The sequence below is a fragment of the Pimephales promelas genome, chromosome 24 (genome assembly GCF_988280905.1).
Source record: "Pimephales promelas chromosome 24, fPimPro1.hap1.1, whole genome shotgun sequence".
Lineage (NCBI taxonomy): Eukaryota > Metazoa > Chordata > Actinopteri > Cypriniformes > Leuciscidae > Pimephales > Pimephales promelas.
The window spans coordinates 6,012,442-6,036,019 of NC_142792.1; the positions used below are offsets into that span (position 1 = coordinate 6,012,442).

The window sequence follows — 23,578 nt, forward strand, 5'->3', positions numbered from 1 at the left end:
CAGCTGCACAATAAGAATGAATAGTTTCAGAATTCAAGAAGCAGAGTTATAATATTTTCAGGAAGAATAAAATCTTCTTTTTCCTCTCTTAAATATTCGGTTCATTCGAATATAGGTTTTAAGTAGACTGTGTAAAGGGTGAAGGAAATATGATGTGTGAAACTGCATATTACAATACTTAAAGAAATTATTTTCAGATTTCTTTTTCTTTTTCTTTTTTTTTTTCAGAGACCGTCGCTGGATGTACCAGTATTGTTCTAAAGTGCAATGCTGAGACTCTCATAAATCCCTCCAAAACACTAAATCAAAGATTGGAAAGATAATGTCGACCAACAAATTTAAGAATAAAAATTATTTTAAACCACAGAAAAAGTACGAGGATTGTGCACTTTTCTTTGAGATTAGTATGCGGGGGTACAAAACATGACAAGTGCTGTCGTTATGACTGTATTTACGACGTATTAAAAGTTGCATTCTTAAAAGAAAGAAATACTACCAGACACGACACATCTAGGGAACTATAATGTTCTTAAAATACAAACAACGGGAAAAAACCCTATTTTCTTGCATAGTCAGAACCGAGTCACAGTAAAGAATCCAAAATGTACCTGATAAGTGATGCTCAGTCCTGAAGAAACAGTTTCACCCCTGGATCCAGAGAATTCAGCACTGACGGGAGACTAGTGAGGAACATTATAGGAGACACTGTGAGGAGCATTAATTGCTTTTTAATTTAATCAAAAAACAATTTAATGTGAGCATGTTTTTTCAACACTAAACATACCTAGCTAAATAAGTTACGAAAGAACCATATCAACAGTCTGCATTTTTTTAAAAGTGCGGTGCATCTATAGAATCTAAAATGCTGTCATTAGTTTACAGCAGATTTAAAAATTGCAAATGGCACACTAAACTAAAAAAAAAAAACAACCTACACGATACATCTGAGGAGTATTAAGTTAATAAAACTTTTTTTCTTTGTTCATATTTTATCTTGCATAGGGAAAGTGAGTCAGAACTGCCATTATGGTCCCTCATAAAAAAATAAATAAAAAAGAAAAAGATACATTTTCACTGGAGTGCAGTATACAAGTGTTTTGTGTTTAATCGTTATACATGAATTTCGGGCACTGTTAAGAACAGTAAGGACCCTAGATCACTCACTACACATTTGGACACTGATGACTGATGATTTGCGGCAACATGACATCCTCATTGTACATCACTTCTGGTATTTATGAACAACAGCAGAACTGATATCTCTAATTATATAAATATTAATGTTATTTAACCCTCTGGGGTCTAAGGTGTTTTGGGGGTCCTTGAGATGTTTTGACATGCTGTGACGTTTGTGCTTTTTTCAGGTGCTTAAAAACATATTAATGGCACAGGTGAAATTACACTATATTTAGCACAAACAGGGCTACCATAATATAAGAGCAACATGTATGTACATGTTTGTATTTTGAGAGAATATTGTTTATGCGTGGTTATTGAGAAAACTAAAAATGAAAGTTTCTGAAATAAGGCCACAAAACACATACGAAATATGCGTCCACATTACTTTTGACTAATGGTTGTTGTTGCCTAGAGTTTTTTCTTCAAAATGAAAAACATCCTGCCTAATCATTCACATAAAACTGTGAATTGGGTTTTATTGTGAAAAACATTTTTTTTCGTTTGCCAAGGCAATATGCGAATTAGCGTGAACAGTCCATCAGCGATATTACATACATAAGCTCATGCACATGTTTTATAAAGCGAGTTACACAACTACCTAATACTTTCAATTAAAAAAAAATAACAGACAAAATGTAAAATCATAAACCTTTTAAATTTGAATGTTAAATTAGAGTTTAAGACTATAAAATAAACAGTCACCAATATTCCATTAACATGCAAATGTGGTTCACACCCATCTACCTGCTTCTCTGATTTTACCAAAAGTGACAGTACTGTTATAAACATGCCCTTTGAGCATTTGCCTAAATCAGACTTACTTTCCTTTCATGAAATACATTTGGGTGTATTTTTGAAATTTCAAAGAATTTCTCAATATAAAGGGGTGATAAAACCAATATTTAAAACACTTTAACATTTTAAACTTTGATTTTTTGGCACAATCACTGACCCAGAAATCCAAAAGGTGTAGGCCTATGTTGTTGTTTTTTTAATACAGTCAGGGTTATAAAAAAAATAATATTTCAAAGTGACGTCAAAACTAATTTCCAAACAGAGAAATGATCAGATATTATACTACCTACGACCACAAAGTGGCAGTACAGACCAAGTTTGCATTGAGCGTGTCACATCATATACTGATGACCTAACTGCTAAAACACTCCTCTCTACTGTAATCATTTTATCACCTGCATTGTTTTAAACTGCATGCCCTCCTTGCCCTCTTCCTTGCTTTACTTTCTCATTCTCTCTGTTTTTCCTCCCTCTCCATTGAGTCTTTTCATCTGACCTTGGCTGGAATCTAATATTTAGCTTGTAAAAGTCACATGAGCCGAGGAAACAAACTAACAAACCCACTGTGTTATTGTGTGGAGTTGAGGAAGCAGGTTGCAGAATGCCACAGATGGTCTTGGTGATGTATGTCTAGCAGGTGGAACGTGGAATAGAGGGCTGGTTCATGGCCACTGTGTATCGGGCAAAAACACAGCTGATATCCACACACAGTCACACACACTAAATGTTGGTCAGTGTGACCGGATGCATTATATAAAGAAACATCCGCAGAGACAGAAACTCTCATGCATTATTAGATTATTCTCTTGTATTGTTCTATATTACAAACGTCTCCCAAAAGAGATTATTCTGCCAATATAGTGCTTTCAATCACTGCATTTTGTGCAAAATGAAATTCTGCTCTTTCTGTTTGGTGTGTGTATTCGGGTTCCCATGCCTCTGCTTGTCTTTCACACGTCTCAGATATCGAGCAAAAAGTGAAACATCTCTCATTGTCAAGGTCTCATGTGGGATAGGGGGAGGTGTTAGACAGAAAAATAAAGAGGAGAATAAAGGAATAGATGCCAGGGAGGGAGGGAGGGAATGAGGGCGGGCGGAAGGAGAGAGCGATAGAGGGAGGGAGAGTGTGTCCCTGCCAGGACTCACGTAGACCCACAGCTGCAGAGCCTTTCTGATCCCAGTACCTCCCTTCACCCCGAGTGTGTGTGTGTGTGTGTGAGAGAGAGAGAGAGAGCGCCCTTCTATTTGTAGGTCAAGCTGTTTAAATAACCTGATTGTCTGGGAGGCACCACACAAACTTTGCAACCAACATGTATGCGTGTGTGTGTGTGTGTGTGACAGAGAGAGAGAGAGTGCTGCTTCTCAAAGTATATACACAGTAGCTGAGAATAGACATCTATTACACACATACATATAGCAGTGTCTTTGTATGTCAGCCTATCTCTAGCTGTGCTGAGCTGCTTATTTGATTAATGCCTAATTCTGATTAGTTGCTGCTTTGCTCTTTTCATTACTGGATTATGCTGATTGGTCACTGCTTTGCTTTGTTTATGAATGGCTAGCTCTTATTGGTTGCAGCTTTAAAACGGACGTTACTGAAAATCGACTACCGGTATAAAGAAGCAAGCTACAAAGTGTAATTGGATTTAAGAACTAGATTGGATTTAAATTCAAGAAATTTAATCATTAGCGATCATTATACTAAAATAGCTGAAGACCACCAATTTGAGTTAAAGGGATAGTTCGGCCCCCCAAAAAAGAAAATTGTCATCATTTTCTCACCCTTGTGTCATTCCAAACTTATAAGACTTTGGTTAATCTTTCGAATCACAAGTTAAAACATTTAAAATGAAACCTGAGACATTTCTGACCCTCCTGGTGTTAGAAGATGCAAAAAGGTTTTAAAGGCATTGTAAAATGAATCCATATAAATTGATCGTCTTAAAATAATACTTGTCATCCACCTCATTTTGTGACTTCTGATTCATTATCCACAATAGGTAGGCCTAAATAACTATAAGAATAACAAAGTGCAGTAAACGCTAAAACTTGTTGCACTACAAACCAGTGTGTTTATGAATATGATAATAAATGAAAATAATATATGAAATACCAGTTTTCAATATCAACCACCATAATGGGCTGTTTTTGTACAGCTAAAGTAACACCGGGACTCATATATTAGAATTAATTTTTAGTTTAGTTTTTAATATTTCTTTTGTGTTTTGACAACAAACTGCAGTCTTACTGGTTTGAATGACATGAGGGTAAGTGATGTGTATTTATGTATAAATATATATATATGTATAAATGTGACTTGACTTGACTATTTATAAAAATGTGTATTTTAAATGATATAAGCATCAGTTTTTTTCTGCTCACGGCATATCCTCACATGTCTGTGTTAACTGAACAAACCAAGTATTATTTGTGCACACTTACACTAAAGAGGAAGCGAGAATATGAACATGGCAAGGGAAAAGAGGCCAACTTGGTTAGTTGTGTCTAACTTAGTTGTGTCGCGTTGATCAATACGCCATTTCATGTTGCGTTTTTATTGGCTATAGTTCATAGACTCAGTAGAGGTTGTAGCAGGAAACACACTGAATGATCATGCTAAATTTTTGACACGTCATAAAATTATTGCAGGCTATCTTTTGTCGCAAGACCGTGACAACAGCCGTCTTTGAATCTCTCTCAGAGTAAGACACACAGGACCACCGTTTAGGAGCCACAGCCACAGATATCACCACGATCCCCCAACATTTGTCTAGAATAGCCCAAAACCGTACAATGTGTACCGGACATAAGCAAGCATGGGTGTGATAACTGGAACAAAAACAGTGTGGTAAAGTCATCTGGATACTGAGCAGATGCATTAGAACATTCTGTGATCAGACCTGTCAGCAAATTTATTACACAGAGACGTGACGCATTACCAAGACATGATTTCAGAGCAATACAAGAGCTGAGAAAGTTCAATAACACTCATTAGTGTTAAAGCATTCCCCGTTTGTAATAGCGTTTGCTTAATGACTAAACAAAAGCCAATGTGGCAGCAGCTGACTGAAGGAGAAGCCCATTTTTAGACGGTCATAATTTGAAGGTTTCCTAAGAGGAGCCGTATAACATCATCTTGGCAGACGGGGATGCCAGCTGGCTGTCTGGGAACTGGTGATTCTGACATTGATAGGCTCTTACAACAGTTGGGCATCTGATCTGACAAAAGATGAGGAGTATGTGTGAGAAGAGAAGATTCATCCAGACACCTGTAACATCATACATCTGATGGCACATGGTGCTCATGAATCTTCTCAACAACGCTATTTTCACTCGTTAAAAAAGGCTTCATGTCTTCTAGACATTGAATGACTGAATCATGTATATATATATTAGATTTTTGTTGTGTGTGTGTGTGTGTGTTTAAAATAAGTCTTTTATGTTCACCTACACTGCATGTCATCAGAAATACAGTATTTTGAAATATTATTACAATTTAAAATAACTATTTGGATAAATTTGAAAAAATGTAATTTATTCCTGTGATTTCCTCATTACTCCAGAATCATTTGGCTGATTTGCTGCTATGATAATGCTGTTATTATCAGATATTTGCTGCTTACTGTTTGTGGAAATCATGATACATCAGTATAACGCATTTTAAAATATATTAAATTGAAAAGAGTTATTTTTGGTTCTAATATTTTACTATTGTACTGTTTTACTGTAAATGAATTTGTAAATTTGTAAGTACAACTTGGATATTTAAGTCATTTCAACTTAAAATTATATTAAACTGAAATTACTCAGAAAATGTGTTGAATTCTTGTATAACATAAAAATGTATTTGGATGAGTTAAATCGATGTAAAAAAATATGTTGTTGGTTATACTTTTTTACAGTGTTCTTAAAAAAAACAACAACAAAAAACATCTTTTCTAAAATTTTGACCAGTAATATTCCAAAGTATATTTATAAAAAATAAATAAATAAGTCACAATGTACAACCTATTAAATGAACAAATTAGGACACGTATTGTACTTTGTTGCAGCTTGGATTCTTAACCACTGTTTACCACTTTCAGTTAATAAACCTGATATTAGGGAACTTGTCTTTGGTTTAAGGATTTAATGAACACCTGTGTGAGGAAACTGTGAGAAACTCTGTTCACACACCTTCAGTATTAAATTTGGTTCAGGCAGAAGATTTTCTGAATGAATCTGCGGCAGGCTATGTTGACCCAGCTTTGCTGTGTTTCTCACTGCAGCTGGTTCCCGTAGCGACAGCAGACATGGCAAGCTGCACGTTACCACGGCGCTGAGCTAAGCCAGCCACTGAGGCAGAGAGCCAGACAGTCAGCTGACTAGAGAGAGAGAGAGAGAGAGACTGAAAGGATATGGCAGAGAGTTGTAAATGGGCCAATTGGGAAAGAGAGAGTGAACGAAAGACTTTGTAAGGACGTGTTACGTAGTCTGGGGCCAAAAAGCAGAAACGGACTTGAATTGAAAGAAAGAAACTGAGAGGGCGACTTTGAAAGGGTGTGTAAAAAGAGCAAGTCAAAGTTCATTCAATGCACATAATGACAGTATTTTTGTCCATCATTTAGCTGATCCAGCGTGACCAAACTGAATGTGCAGTGCGATATAGTTAAGACCCCGTTGACATGAAATTCTTCTGAGAAGTGCAGTGTGACTATTAGAGTTTAGCATGTCACGTACTGGAGTTTTATCGCTAAAAGCAAAAGAAAGTCACATAAACTTTAACCTAAAATCTTGAGTTCAACGACCCTTTTCTGTATCTATATGATTGCTGCTTTTCTGCCTCACACGTCCTTACAGTTTCAGCTCAACCGGTGGGATTTCTTTCATAAAATATTTCATATTTTTCAAATTTCTGTGATTTTTATGGAAAATCTGTAGAATTCTGGATTCAAAAAAGCTAATCAAAAATGATAATATTAGTATTACTAGCTAAAGGTAATTAATTAGCAGAAATATGTAATATGCATATATTACCATCCTGCTTTTAAGTGGCATACAACATAAACTGCAGTGTATGCTTATGATAACCAGAGCGATATTATGCATCGCTGTGGACGCTAATATAGTTACCATTATCGTTCTTGGTGTGAACAGGCCTTAGTACCCTCAGATGATTTCACAATGACGGTTATTTCTCTCAAAACTCTCACAGCTCATGCTATCACTCCTGTAAACAAGATGAAGACCCTTCAAGATGTTTCATATTTGCTGCGGTGAAATGAAAGTTTAAAAATCCTTGATTGATCCTCCTACCAGTTCCACCCAGAATTCACTTCCAATTCTTCAGAAATCCTCAGAGATACAAGATAACCCACATCTGTAACTCAAATACACAGATACCAGCACGTGATTCTGTACATGTATGTGAGTGTGACTCAAAAGTTTGATCAATGGCAGCTGTTAGACAGTAAGTCATCCCAGTTGTGCTGAATTATGGCTAATTATAGAGAACAATGTGTATCCACCACTCCTCGTTTAGACTTCAGAAGCTTTAGAAATAAGAAACACAACCTCCTTTGTCTTCTGCGTATGTGCGCATGTCAACACCCACGCTGGGATGACAGCTTTTGGCTTGTCTGCGTGTTTAATATAAATGTTTATGTTGGAAAATTAGGGAATCTGCTCAGAATCTCCCAGTGCCAGGAAAACCTGCGGGAGAAGGGAGTGGTTGGAGGCATTAATCGTATCAATGTTTATACTCAACTCTTTCAGGTCCTGTCTTGCAAAAACCTACTGTAAATATGAATTATTTGCCTACTGTTGCCTATCATGCCATGTGAGACCGAGGGAGAGAAATCTTTTCTGACGCTAAGCCAGAATAGTCCGGGAGGTGGTGAGGGTGCGTTTCTCCTATAAATCTTGAGTTTTCAATGCCGCTCAAGCAGCTTGTGATCACTCTTATCCTTTATGTGAACGGTAAAGGTGAAAGGATGTTCTATAAAGGCCAGTATCTGCTGACTGGCCTGGTCGCGCTTTAAATAGCCCACTATGCCCTACTCACCATGTGCACAATTATGTGTTTTTAAAACCTTGACACAACACTTTCACTGTCCCTGTGACCTCACCAGATGACACACACCTGTCAAACGCAAGTCGAGGAACACATGATCTACATCAGAGATATTCTGCTCTCTAGTCAGTAAAGGACATGTAGGTCAAGGTTGTAGGAAAGGTGAAATTCTTGAAGGCAACTTCATGTCCGTTTCTGGACTCGTAAACCCGTCAAGTTCTGAAAGAGATTTTTATATCATGTCTAGTCTAGCCCACCAGGGTTATCATCATTGACTAAAACTGGAAAAAAAATAACTTTTTCTCAACTGAAATGAAGCTGAAATAAAAGAAAATATAAACATTAGATGAAAAAAAAACTTTTGAAATGCTGACTTGGCAACCAACCGAAGCTGAAGCACTAAAATGACTTATTGGAAACAAAAATTAAAAGTGATAACTGTATTGTTTTCCAAAGCTTGCACTATGAAACACGTTTTCAAAGGTTTGCATTTCCAAGCTGCCAAAATGCCATTGTTGTGTAAATGAACGGCCAAAATGCGTAAAAAGTTTTCAAAAGGCACATTTCTGAAGAATATCCTGGGCATATTGTTCATATTTACATTAAATACGTATTTGGCAGATGTTCAAGCTGCACGTCAATATGTTTCCCTGGGAATTAAACCTGATGTTAGTGTTGCTAGCGCTGCGCTCTCTAGTTTAGGAGCTTCTAGTTACAGCTTCCTGTAATAAAAGTACAATGAAAGTGAATGATGAGCGGTCAAACTCCCAAATGACAAAAAAGCCCCAATATAAAAGTATCATAAAAGGAGAAATAGTCACGCTTCTCTTTTCCATATATGAAAGAGAAATAAGTGCTGTTGAGCTCCAAAAAACCACTATAAAAACACCATATTTAGTACCATATCATATAAACTATTCCAGATGAGTTCTATGGTATATTTCAAGCCCTTTATGTTATATTTTAAGCTATTCTTGAGGTAAAGACCTCAATCAGGATCATTGATTAATGATTGAAATCTATCTATCTATCTATCTATCTATCTATCTATCTATCTATCTATCTATCTATCTATCTATCTATCTATCTATCTATCTATCTATCTATCTATCTATCTATCTATCTATCTATCTATATATATATATATATATATATATATATACGTATATTCTCCACACACGCTTTGAATGACATAGGGTGAGAAAACAATGACATTTGTCATGATTATTTTTGAGTGAAATGTCTCTGCTATCTTGATTTTATCACTGTTGTGGCTTTTGCTCCAGAGAGCTTCTGGTTAGGCGAGTAAACAAACACGTACTGTTTCTTACATACATACTCAAATGTATTATGTGCATAATTCTAAGAGTGAATGTGTACATTGAGAGGAAGAGAGAGAGAGAGACGTCTTTAAGCAACATGGTGTCTTGTTTAAAATTCTCTACACTTGCTCACATGCAAGTCTTTATGTTAAGGCTGCAATAAATGTTGATAGTGAATTATGCGCTTTTTATGCACTTTTCACTGACCTATTTTTACAGCCCTGCTTGGGTAAGCAAGGTGACTTTGAGCCAAACACGAGTGGTGTTTAGATAGACTGGTGGAGGTCCAGAATCACAGGAGATGAAGCCTTTACGTCTTAAGCCTCTGAGGGACAACACACTAAATATTAACCAGCGAGAGAGAGAAAAAGAGTTGTTACATAAGAGTGTGTATGTCACTGAGCTCGTCAGAGGTTAATGTATTACCTATATCGCTTCACATCGAGCATCCAGACTGTCCATCTGGTTTGAGTGGGAGAGCGAGGCGGTTTGCCGTCTCATTCCACATGAATATGTCTCGAGAGTTAGTGTGACAAAGTCAGATTTAACAGCTAATATATTTTTGGAATGTTTAATAACTTCCAGGTGGAGTTTAGTGTAAGTGTGCAGTCTATAATTCTGCTGACGGCGTGTGTCCCGTGAATGTGTTCCAGCATCCTTCCTGCTTTATGGAGGACATCTGCACAGGGGACAGTTTGGCTGACTGGCCCGGCTAGTGCACCTGGGACCACATGGACTCAAGAATAGCAGTGCAAAAAGCACTTTTGAACTTGAAATGTTACAACAAAAAAAAACTTAGTTGAAGTTGTTGCATTTTGTGGAACGTTTGAGGTTCAACACAAGCTCTTCAGCTGATAAAAAAACTTGTTTTTAGAATGGTTTGCTAACGTTCCCTTTAAGTTATGAACGTTTTAAGTACCCATTATTATTTCTGAATGTTCTCTGAACGTTCAAAACACCCAGTTTTTTTTTTTTTTTAAAGATTATGGTTTACACAAAAATACTAAGCAGCACAGCTGTTTTCAACTGATAATAAGAATTTTTTGAGAACCAAATCTGCATATTAGAATATTTTCTGAAAGATCATGTGACACTGAAGGCTGGAGCAAATCCAGCTGACATCACAGGAAGAAATTGCATTTTAAATAAAATAATATTTCAAAATATAACTATTTTTACTGTATTTTTAATCAAATGATGAGCATAAGAGACTTCTTTCCACTACAACAACAAAAATCCTAGAATAGTAGCCCCCAAAAAAGGATGAATTAAACATTTTACAGTTGAAATAACACGTTTGTATGTAAGCGTTAATATATTGTTAACAAAAATACGACAACTTTTCTGCTGTTAATGCCTCCTGAATGCCTTTCCCACAAGACTTGCATTATAAGTGCAATACTGTAAACATATTTTTGTTGTTTTTACAAACTCAGGGACAGGTCAAAGCTAACTTTTCTGATCTGCAGCTTGCGACCGTACCCAACCACAAAGAAAAAAGTGCAAAGTTTGTGTTTTATGGATCTTTTGGCATCTTGCCACAGGAGGGCGATGTTACTTTATCTGAGACCCACAGAGACAGCAGGAGGTTGCCTTCTTGAAGCCCTGATGAACATTTCCTAGTCTTTGTGCCAGAGCATTGGCATGAGATCAACTGAGTACAACCGCATGAGTCAGCTTAACAGATTTGAACAGAACAGGATAAGCCACAGTCACTTCCACTGTTCAACTGCATCTGGCCATGTCTTATCAGCACGGTTGAACTGGCCGTTAGCATTAAACTCAAAATGCCAACTTAAGTTGTGGTGATATTGAAGCAGGATTTCCACCCAGTGGTGTGTTATCACATTACTGTATTGATTTTAAGATAGTAACACACGTTTCCTAGAAACTTCAGGGGCGCTTCTGTCCGTCGTCCTTGCTATGTTTAGGCTACCGGTCAACAACCAGGGGAGGGTTTGTTAAAATGGGACATTAGTGGGCTATTCGTGACTTACCAAACATCCATTCCCAACCAATTGGTAGTTGAATGCCACGCTGTCCTATCATTGCTAGTGCATCTGTGGCATAACATTTAGTAGTGTTTGCGAAGGCAAACGTCACTATTACTATATTTCTCAAACTCCCACACGTTAAGTTATGGAAATAAATGATGCCTCAAATCTTGTGGCTCATTGAGGACAGCCATGCTACATAAAAAAATGGAATTTGCTTGTTAATTTCACAAATAATTACAAAGTACCGCTAAATTAAACATGAAATTAGAAAAAAGTGACATGCCTTTTCTTGTAAATGTACTCTAAAAATCCCATAGACTAGACCAGAATATAACTTGGACTAGAAAGCAGCCACATATAAAATTGATAATCAACTTGTTTTGATTTTTTATCTAAACTAAAGACGTTTCCTAAGTTTATTTTCCTGTTTTCAAGGAAATGATAAGAGTCAGGCTCGATTTGATATGTGATGCCATTAAGTGTCAATGAGAAACATGTCTGAGCAAGTGCACTAGTCAACTTTTATTTTCTCATTTTAGTTTCATGCAACAGCTTTGATGTCAATATGTTCACATAGAAGCCTATAATTACAGTGATTTTTATTAGGCATAGCTACACTTGAATACAAATTTAAAAAAAGAGTTAACTTTTAGGTTATGCAATGTTTTCTCAATTCAGCAATGATGACTATTTACAGTAAACTCGGTTCCATTATCAAATATCACTGCACAAACAGATGGGAAACACGCTCATGTAAGATAATGTGCTCAATTATAATAGGTTTCGATGAGACTTTAAGATTTCGCAGGCCAGTGTTTGGCCTTTGCAGAGCATTTAATTTGGAGTAATTACAGGTCCACGTGACATGCTGCTCTGAAGTAATTGTTACATGTGGAAAATCTGAGTGCCATAAAACCAATCACATGACCCTTACCTTCATCCGTGGCCAAATATTTGCTGTGCCAGGCCCTCTGGCCTTAATGGCTCAGTGTTTTTCTAACAAACGTGGGCAATGCGGCGTGTTTGAAATCCATTACTGCCATTATACTGAACACACAAGCCCGGCTTGCACGAGTCTAATGAGATCACTTCTGATCGGTCTCTATTCTCAGGTGTTAGCGTGTCTGACACCTTTGGTATTGTTCAATAGAGGCATACAGAGAATGCTGGGATGGATGAGGCAGACAAATTTTGTAATGTAATTTGTGCTAAGTTTCATTTTAAATAACAGGGCAAGTTTTGTTGCCCTATTCCTGGTAAATGTACAGTTTCCCCTCCTAAAGTGTCATTGTGTTGCAACTGAAAGGCGGGAAATGGTCTAAAATAGTCCAGATTTTGTTATAGCTATAGCTTTCTGGGCTTCAGCAAATGATCATCACTGATTCCGTTTAATTAATATTTGGCGCACAAAACCAACTCATTATTCTTCTATTGACGTTTGACCAAAGGCTTTCTGGAAGTGATGTTTTAAGGGAGGCGTAATCGTTCATCTCACAAGATTCTTTGCCATAGACTTGATTTGGATACCAAGAAAAACAAAATTGATCATTCAAAACACCTTTAAGTATCCAAAAACGTCCAACATTAAGATTTAAGTTGGCTTCTTTTTCAAACTAAATGGCTCAGTTGGCGTCAATCCTTGCATTTGCTCTCATCCATCAAAACTATCAAAAATGGGGTAATTTGGGCCATTTGTGCAATTAGTTAATAGTCAATACAGTAATAAACGTAAGCGGATTGTGTTCATCTAAATCCCATGACATCTCTAATAAATTAAATGGGATGACCACACCAAAGATTTATGGAGGGTGGTTGAGTTATTTGGGCTTTTTTAATGCACCCCATCCAACTAAAACATTTTACAAACCTCTACAATGTAAAAGCCAAAGCATTGTAGTATTATTCGATCTATCCTGCAGGAAAAAGTAGACAGACTCTTTGCTCAAAAGTTGACAGATTCTCTAGATCTCTTTGAAACTATGGGAAATATTTCATCTCTGTGACAGCTACAATTACATAAATTTCTATTTAGGGCAGCAAAAGACATTTGTATGCATAGGTTTTTCCACAGGAAGACTAATATATACTTCTATAAACCAACCAGGGAAACCACACTGACTCAAAGTCTTTCAAGAACTCTTCTTTTCATTTGCCTTTTTTTTTCCTCTGTCAGTGGGCAAAGTGATGTCCACACACACACACACACTATTATATCATGGTAGCAAATGCCAAAGATTGTGTAATACCACTCAGAAACATTTTTGAAAGGAAAGTTCACAGTTTAAATTATTTTGCAAATCATTAACTGAAAAAATGATTAAATCTGGATGGGCTGCATGATGCAACTCGCCAACACAATTCAGGGTTTTCTGAATGGTTAGAATTAGTCAGTTAGTCAGTAGGGTGTTTTATAGTCTGTAGGGCTTGGATCGCCTTCAATTCATATCCATTGCATAAAAGTTTAATACGAAGAAAAGTACTTCATACTTTTTGTTTAAATCACTAGCTCTCTCTATATATATATATATATATATATATATATATATATATGAGCAAAAGTAATACAAAAAGTTACAACACTATAAAAATATAAATATAAATATAAAAAAAGTGTGATTTTTCAGTCTTTCTTCAAGGTCATAAGATACTTGTGTCTTTGTAATTAATTGTAAAATTCCCTAGCAATTTCTAAGTAAAAAGTTTAAGTAAATTCTACACCAGCTTTTTTTAGAGTGTTAAAGTAGAATTAAATAAATAGTCTAGAAAATCAAGATTTTAAAAATACGAATATGAGAGAAAGGAGTGTGTGTGTTTAATGCTGTAAGTGAATGTTGGCCTGTGTTTGGGAAAAATATATCAGAGCATGAGTGGAAGGCTCACACTGTTCCGGCACTACGTGGAGATGCCGTGGATATAAATAGAAAATCAGATTTGTGAGGGAGAGAAACCATGAGAGAGCAAGAGAGGCAATCCTTCCACAGAAGCAGCAGATGAAGTCTGCAGACTGATCAATGGGGGAAAACTGAATAGTGGTAAAAATGTACATGCATAATAAAATTAAGCACAATCTAACAGTAAATGCACACATTAAGGGAGGTGCATGTGTCAAATTCTATCAGGGACAGATGTTGCAGCTCTGCATAAAAGTTACACAGTGACAGATAATGATAATGGTTATTATTTTACATTTTTATTCAGAACTATAGTTCTAGTTTCATCTTCTCAGACATTTTCTGCCAATTTGCTGAACCTGAGAGAGGATACACTACAGAAAAATGGAGTAAAAAACAAGTAGAGGACTTGCTACTGCCAATACACACACAACATGCTGCTGTGAGCAAGTAAGAAATGCTGCTGTATATAGAGTATAGAGTACATCAATTAACCCTGTAGGAGATCTATACAGGTGTAGCTGGAACTGCTACAGAAAATATTTGAATATTTGAAGGTTGAGCTGAAAGCTCATTGGCTTATGATACAGCAGGAACCAATCAGCTGTGCCCTAAAGAGAACGATGTGGTTGCAAGCAGATTGAGTTAAGGACCGAGTTTCATGACAGAACTTTGTAGATCTACCAATGGGGGTAGGAAAAATAAACTTAATTCAAGGGGAAAACAAGTTTTACTTTTGTTTTATACCCCATTGGCAGATTTACAAATGTCTGTTATGAAACTCTAGATGGCATATATTTTTGGCACACTGACAGTATAACTCAACTTTAATCAGAAACATTAACAAGACATTGGAAGATAAGACTTAATACGTTAACTAATTTTGCTTCCTAAGTAAATGTATCTCATTTAAGAACGTTTAGATATGTCTAATGTAAAAAAGAAGCCTTTACATTAGGATGAGTGCGCCTTGAGCTACAGTTGATGCAACAGATGGCTTTAGTTATTGACTACGGTTCCGTTCATAAAGCTGATACCGACTCTTAAAACTGTGCTGTGACTCCTGTACGTTCATTTATAGTTTGTTTTAATTGTCTTCTGCTGCTGTGTGAGGGTAACATCAGTGACATCTATACACATTCCCTCTCTCTCCATCCCCCTATTTCTGTCCCTCTCTGTTACTCTCTCACCCTCTTCTCTCTCTGAGCCTTTTCTATGACACATGAGATCAGGCCACTTTTACCCAACATATACACACACATACACACAAGTCACTGTGATGGTCTGCCAGAGGTTATAACTCACCTCAGTGTTGTTTGATCATCCCACGTCTTCCCGGCCAAACCCCCAGCAGTGGTGGTCAGGCCATCCAGACCCTGGAGGAGGGGGTTGAGGCCCATGCGAAGGCCTCTAATAGCAGGCATGACTGAAGCATCTGCAGGGTCACGTTACAGCCAGAAACTCTCGGCCCCCTGCATAGCTCTGTCATTTTTCCATCTCTAAGGCCCACGGTGATGACAGCGTCCCTAAGCACAGCACACAAAAGGGTCACAGGTCAGTAAGGTGAGGTGAGAGGATGCTAACAAAAGGATATGGCAATAAAAGGGAAAGTTATTCACAAGTTCCTCCGTGTGTCAGAGCGACAGCAGGTGCAAGTAACAGACACACACACACACACATTGCAAACAATGCAGTTGTGTTGCTGCTGTGGTGTACATACAAAACATTTTGACACTGTTACATTTTGATTGCAGTTAGGTTATGTTTTAAAAGTAGAAACTGAAGCAAAAGACAATGAGCAGTTTAAACATTTAAATTACCAAAGATCAAACGGTGAAAAGTTATCATTTTAAGGGGAAATAAATCTTAAAAACCAAAAATACAACATTAAAATGTGAAAATACTCACTTAAAACATCATCTCGACAGATTTTATTATAAAATCAGAGCAAATTGATACTAAGGGATTTATTTATGCTTTAAAAATCCTTTATATTATCTTGTTAGCATATCTAGACAGCTTTTTAGAGGTGAGATACTTCACACCACATTACATAAATGATCCTTAAGTAGGGCCGACTACATTTTGCTCTGGATGCAAAAATTCAAATGCAATAATAATAAAAATAAAGGAACAAATTACATACACCTAAGTTCAAATTTAAATTAAGAAATACAAATAAAATGTGTCTAATCATACAAACTTATACTTGTGTAATAATAATACATAGCAACATAACCATACAATGATGTGTAATTATGATAGCAAAATAAACAGGCTTATCAGCTTTTGAAACAGAGGAGAAAATCCTTTTTGGGCACACATACTGTAAGAAGCTAGTCAAATTAGCCAGATGCCAACATGCATGACATGCCATTATCCTAGAAAACCATTAACAAAACTACACATGGTTAAAGAAAACAAGACCAAAATTATACTAAACATGGTTTAAGGATAAACAACTTCATCAAAATGATCTCCCGTTCGCACAGATCCGCGGAAACGACTTAAAATGCTGTATGCATGCCAGACCTGTAGTTGGCGATGTCACTTTGCAAAGAAACACTACGCACTGTAATATGCATGCACATGACGTCACTGTTTTCACAAATTCATGATTTTGTCGTTTAGATGGAGATGCTAAGGGTATCGTTTTCAAAAACGTTCACTTTGAAACCCGTATGCAAAACTTTGCGCTTTCAGGCCTCCAAAACACAGTTGTGTAAATGAACGGTCAAAATGCTTAGGCTAATAAGAGTTGGTGTTGTGTAAATTTTGATAAAGACAATTTTTTTTAGTTGTGTTAAGACAGAAAATGAAAGCAATTAAGAGATATTTTTTGGATCACCAAACATTTTAATTTCATACATACAAAAAAAAAAAAAAAAAACATTTTATGGTAAAAATGTTGCACTTTGTCACAACATTTAAAGCATAATTGTGCGTGCTGGGAAGTGTGTGATAAGGAAAGAGTCAGAAACAGCCAGTAAAAGAGTGCCAGTGAAGTGTTGAGGTCAGGTCAGTATATGGGTCACATACTTTGAGCTGATTTATTACACTGTTGCAGTTCCGCTTTGATTCTGCTCATGCAAAGGTGAGGCAAACATCTGTATAGCGGCCACATACTCTTTCTAGTTTGTGCGTTTACACACATAGTTTAAGGACAAACTGTCCCGTAAAGTCACATTTTTTTAAAGTGCATCCATCTGTTTTGATCTATTTTTAATGTGCTACATGATTACAGCAACAAAGCAAAGGCTAATGAGATGGAGATCTGTATGCGTTTAGCCTTTCTGGTTTAGTCTCTCCACTTGGAAGAAATCAGATACTGTGAACTCTCGCTGCAGCTGATCGCATACCACTCCGTTTCGAAGCGTACAGATAACCTGAACCCTGGACGTCCACCAAAAACGCTTTATAACCTTTATAAACACACACAGATGCAGATTAAGGCCTGTCACTCAGACCTCGAGTCACAGGGACACAAATGCTTGTAGTTGCGGTATGACTCCAGAGACATGCAGACAATGCGTCTGACTGACCGTTCTTTCTCGCAGTCTCTATCCCACAGTTCACTTGAGCCATTTGATATTTCAAGTTGGGCTTTCTATGGTTTAACTAGCATAACTGACCAAATCTCATAATTAAAACTCAGTCATCATGTTCTCATACACCTGTGTGTTGTTGCAGTGACCTTCTAAGATGCAGTAAATAGACTTGTAAGACAAAAAAAAAAAAGCATCATAAAAGTGAAGTCACGTTTTCTGAAATCACATAAAACATGATTCGCTGAACAACTCACCTTCCGCCCAGCAAATCAACATGTTCAAACCTGATGCAAATTCAAGTACTTGACAAAAAGTTCATTTTGGGATAAACTATCCCTTTAAGATATTCCTGAACTTCTCACTCCCTGTCAATAATCAATAAACTCATTTATTCATGAAAAAAATGAAGCAAAGTACATTAGGAGTGTAGTAAAGTATATTATGCTTAAGTAGGAACACACACACACTATACAGTTCCTTTGTGTGAGGAAGCAGCACACTGAATATGGCATGCTGTAAACATTCGTACAGCCCTGTATATGAGTATACCACAGTGAGTATACATTAACATTCGACACACTTTATTTCAGCTAAACACATTTCATATATATAACACAAAAATGCATTGCAGATGGTCTCTGAAAAATGATTCACTGCATCTCATTGACCACCCAAGCCTAGATTCCTTGCTGCACAAGATAATGTGTTTCCCTCTGCAAATGAAAGTATACTATCAGTGTTGAGTGGGAAGCCACTCTCACCTCAGATAAGCTCCGATTATTTCATGGAAAACACCATAAAAATCTAAATTAGGCCACTTCGGAGCTTGTGTAATTAATATGTAATTAATGTGTAATTGTGTAATTCTATGTTAATAATAAAATATAAGCAATACACGAATAACTAAAGGATTCATGAGGAAAACAAAACTATGTCCTGGGTGCATAAATGTACTTTGAAACTAAGTTTAGGAGCATTATGTTTTTTTTTAAACATTTTCCATTACAGTTGAATACCCCCAATTCTCATTATTGTAATGCAAATACAATGACATATTTAATATGTACATTATTACCACAAAAAAGGGTTGTACTTTAATTTGTTTTCTAAATCACTCTGTCTAGACAGGATGATGTTATTATATACTATTTGTTAGAATAATTAACAAAAATAATTATCAAAATCTGGATGCATTACAGTAATGTGAATGATAAAGAGTTAAAATGGTCAATTTCAATTATATTTCTTTCAATGTGGACATGTGAAGTTACATTCTCCCAGATGTAAAAATAAAAATAAGTTTGGTTACACTTTATTTTAATGGTCCACTTTTGACATTCTACTAATTATAAGTAATTTTGCAACTAACTCTCATTAGAGTATAAGCAGACTATAGTAGACTGTTAGAGTTAGTCAATTGACATGTATGTAGAAACTGCAACGTTACTTATTTAGAGGGATATCTGTTGGCGAGCATCAGAATAAAGTGTTAACAGATATTAAGCAACAGTCAACTAATACTCTAATGACGGCTAGATGACATCTTTAGTCAAAAATAGTAGGCCTAGTTAGTTAGAAGTTGCTAAAGTTAATGGAATGTCTGGACCATATGGGCAATCAAAATGAAGTGCTACCCTAATGTATTAAATATGAATTTTATAACAACCAATAAATAGATACTTCATCGAAATTAATAAAAGCATGTATATGAAAACCACAACATACAAAAAACCGCTTCCTATTAAAACGCTTTCCGTCATTTTTAATGTGGGAACACCCAAACACTGGGATCAGCTCAACCCTCAGAAGAGACACTAATCACATGTCAATGATTTTAACAGCCTGGAATGAAGGAATAATTGGAAAATGTGTGGAATGCTTTAAACTGGTCTCTTAGCAACACTACAGACTAATCACTCGCTAACACTCCATCACACACTCGAGAAGAAATAGAGACGATATGACAGACAAAAGCCTGTGCTAAAGACTCCTGTCAGAACACACACACAATATTACCAACTGTCAATCAAATACACACACAAAAAAACTAATTCCTAAAACAGATCCAAAAACTTATGAAGCTAAAAAGGCTTATGAGACTTTCAGGAGAGAGTGAGGTTTTTAATAAAATAGGGACGTGACCAGCAAACTCATTTCTTATTTTCTCAAGTAATATCGTAGCCAAATAGTTCAAACTCACAATGAGTTAAGCAGGCTTCTCACAACGCACTTAATATCTTTTAACCCAGAGAACCATATTTGCAGTGATGCAGTTATTTTTTAGCAACAAACAACCACTAGTAATCAGTCTCAGTGATGTCATTAAATATTCATTCACACTAACAAAGACTTTCACACACTTCGTTTAATTTGGGTTACCAGAGTGATAAAAAAAAATACTTTTTTGTATCTGAGAAGATTAAGAGCCAACCACAGCGGGTGGACCACTTCTTAAAAATTTTAAATTAACCTTATAAATATGCAAATTAGATGTTTAACCCAGGGTTACACACGTAGAGTGTGAAATCTGGAAACCTGAATGATCAGGAGGATAAACAAACCCAAAGTAAAAGTATCAAAGTGTGGAATATAAGAGTGTGTTCACACTTATAGTTTGGTTGCTTGGTTCAGACCAAAGCGTTCACATTGGCATTTTTACACTGCACCAAAAGATACCAAACCTAAAGACATAGGGATATGTTCACAAACTGATTGGTCTGCTTTTATTACATATATTTTGATAATATTCACAAATTACCGAACATCTAAAACAACGCTGTGTGGTGGGATATGCGCTTCAGAGCATTCGCACCAGGGTTCATTCTAATTGAATCAAACATGCCAAGTGTGAACACACTCTAAAATAACCCAGGGCTTTATGACACCGAGTTTACAATTTCAAGTAAAAAGCCCACAGGATTCCCATTAAAGACTCACATTTGCATTGTTTAAAGTCAAAAATCACAGATTCAACAAGTATAGAGGGATGCAAGAGAATTCCAGAGTGTTTATTTCAATGCAAATGAGAGAATTTGTCTTTGTGTGTGTGGATGACTGTGTGTTTAGTCTTGCGGACTTTGATTGAGAGTGCAATGGTTGTTTATACTTTTCCAAAATTGTGTGATCCAAGAAAAACTACGTTTAGCTTTGGTGTAAGAAAGACGGGGAAGGAGAGGGAAGTTCAGAGGGAAAATAAGCATGACTTGGACAACACACTTAACGCTAACTGACACACATAGAGATGATCAGATCCACACTGGAGTAATTTCACAGACATTTGATCACATTTGACCAAAACTCCCCGTCTGACATCAGCTAAATGCATAATAATTATCTTCTTAAACAAAATTGGGAGGTCGGAGGACCAACCCTTGGATTAACCTGATTTTGAAATCCAGGTTTGAAAGACATTAAACCCCAGTGTAAAGTGCAGTGAAAACATTGAAACCAATTGAAACATTAAAACCCAGTGTAAAGCACAGTGAAAAGCCTTAGTGACTCATTCTTTGTACATTGTATGATTCAATGATGAAAGTATTGATCTTTTTTTGCCATGGTTTATCCCCCAGACAAAAGAGCTTTTTAATGTGGCATAAGCATATTTACACAGGAAACGGAAATGTAATGCATCACGCATCGGAATGTTTTTGTATTGTTATATTTTTATTTCCGTGCACAACCAACAGAAAACGAGACTCGCATTGACTGTCATGACCACAGCGAGGTTTATGCGGGAAAAACACACCCTAGCAACCATTTAGACTACCCTAACAACCATATGATAAATTGAACTGGCCATATCTCTGAACCAAAGACATGGGGGTGAGCTCTTTTGACTCAGACTGCCGAATAATCCATTACTTTCTTCTACGACAGTGAATACAAACTCATAATTACACAGAATTTGATTTTAGAATGTAATGCTATCATCACATTTGAAATATCCGAGTTTCGTCAAATTCAAAATGTCATCACTTTACAAACTTTATATAATCTCCAAGCAAACTTAAGTGAATCAGATGCATTCTGTCTGAGAACAATCCGTAACACGTGCATTTGACTAAAGCATAGTCCGCTTTTATACAAACCACAACGCTTAAAAAAAAAAAGATTGGCAAGGAAATTTCAAATGGGTTGTTTATTCATTCCCAAGATATTTCCATACCCTAAGTGATGCCAACAAAATGTTAAATATTGCTGTGTTGTATAAGACTGATGACTAAATGGTGGTTGTACATGCAAATGGAGTATGTGTAGGTGAGCACGCACCTAATCTGATGCTCTCACACACAGGTGTGAGACGTGGACAGATGAGTAATGATGCCATTGGACAATTGCATGTTCCTGACAGAGTGCACGTCTCTACAGACAGCAGGGTGTGGACTGCAAAGACGCAGACCTTGGTCACGCCACACTGTTGGAAATGAGGGTAAATTCCAGTTTATTTTCAGCAACATGACAATTACACATGGCACTAATTTATGACCGCTTGATAAACAATAAAATCAAGAGCTCAAGACTCAGCACTGTGATCTATATGTCCCAATGGATCTGATCCCACATCTAAGCTCATTCTCAGGATACAGAGCCTAATAGATGCATTTGTGCATTGTGCAGATTTGGTTATGCAAAATAGGTGGTTACAGCCTTGCAAAGTAACTAACAAAATGATTTCAACCCTGTCACAGTAGGTTTAGAGTTCATTTAATTTGAATTGATAGCGGATTAGTAATGTGAAAGAGCACAACAAATTTAGCTATAGTAAATGGATACTATGGAAATCAATAGGGACCTTCAACTGTTTGGTTACTGACATTCATCAAAATATCTTCTTCTGTGTTCAGCAGAAGAAAGAAATTCATACAGGTTTGGAACAACTTGAGGGTGAGTAAATTATAGAGAATTTAAACATTTTGGGGGAATTACCCCTTTAAATACGGACACACTGTGTGAAAAAATTAAAATTGGCGAAATTTCACTACATAAGGCTTAATGGATATTGAGGGGAAATACAAATGTTGCACATCGCCAGAAAGTACATAGACAATCCATGATTTTAATTTCAATTAAAGGCAAGATTTAGGTGGTATCTTATACAGAAAAAACCTTCAGAAAAAATTCTGAAAAAAATAACAGTTAGTAATGTACAAGGACATGCAAATTGGCTAAATAAAAAAAGGGGTTTAATATTAAATTCATTTAGAGTTAAGTTAAATATTTTGGGCTGTCAAATGATTACTCGCATCCAAAATAAAAGTTTGTGTTTACATAATATATGTGGGTGCACTGTGTATAATTATTTTGTGTATATATATATAAATACATATGCGTATATTTAGGAAAAAATATTATTTATATATAAAATATTTATATCTATATATAAGTTATATATAAATCTACATACAGTAAATGCATGAAAATATTTCTTAAATATATTCAAGCATGCGTGTATTTATATATATACAAAATAATTAAACACAGTGCACCAACAAATATTATGTAAACACAAACTTTTATTTTGAATGCGATTAATCGCGATTAATCGTTTGACAGCCCTATAAATATTTCAAACAGTGGCACTAAGTGAAGTATCCAGTCAATTATATCAGTTACAAGTGAAGGAAACATGGCCATTTCCTGATTGGCAGAAATTCATGAAATATCTGGGATTTAAACCTACAACCTTCCAGTTCATGCCATTTAACTCGAAGTTAAACTGATGGGGTAAAGTTCACCGGCAGATCCAACACTATGATGATTTGCACCGGAGACGAGAACCTGCCAACCCAAAATT

General features: G+C 36.3%; 1 long non-coding RNA gene across 1 annotated transcript; it reads right to left on the minus strand.

The window, feature by feature from the left end:
- Positions 1-578: 578 nt before the first annotated feature.
- Positions 579-23,056, minus strand: LOC120476737 (uncharacterized). The gene is made up of 3 exons (XR_016149821.1): positions 22,054-23,056; positions 15,542-15,762; positions 579-680 (listed from the first exon to the last, which is right to left on the minus strand). It is a non-coding gene; the product is annotated as an uncharacterized LOC120476737 (long non-coding RNA).
- Positions 23,057-23,578: the final 522 nt, after the last annotated feature.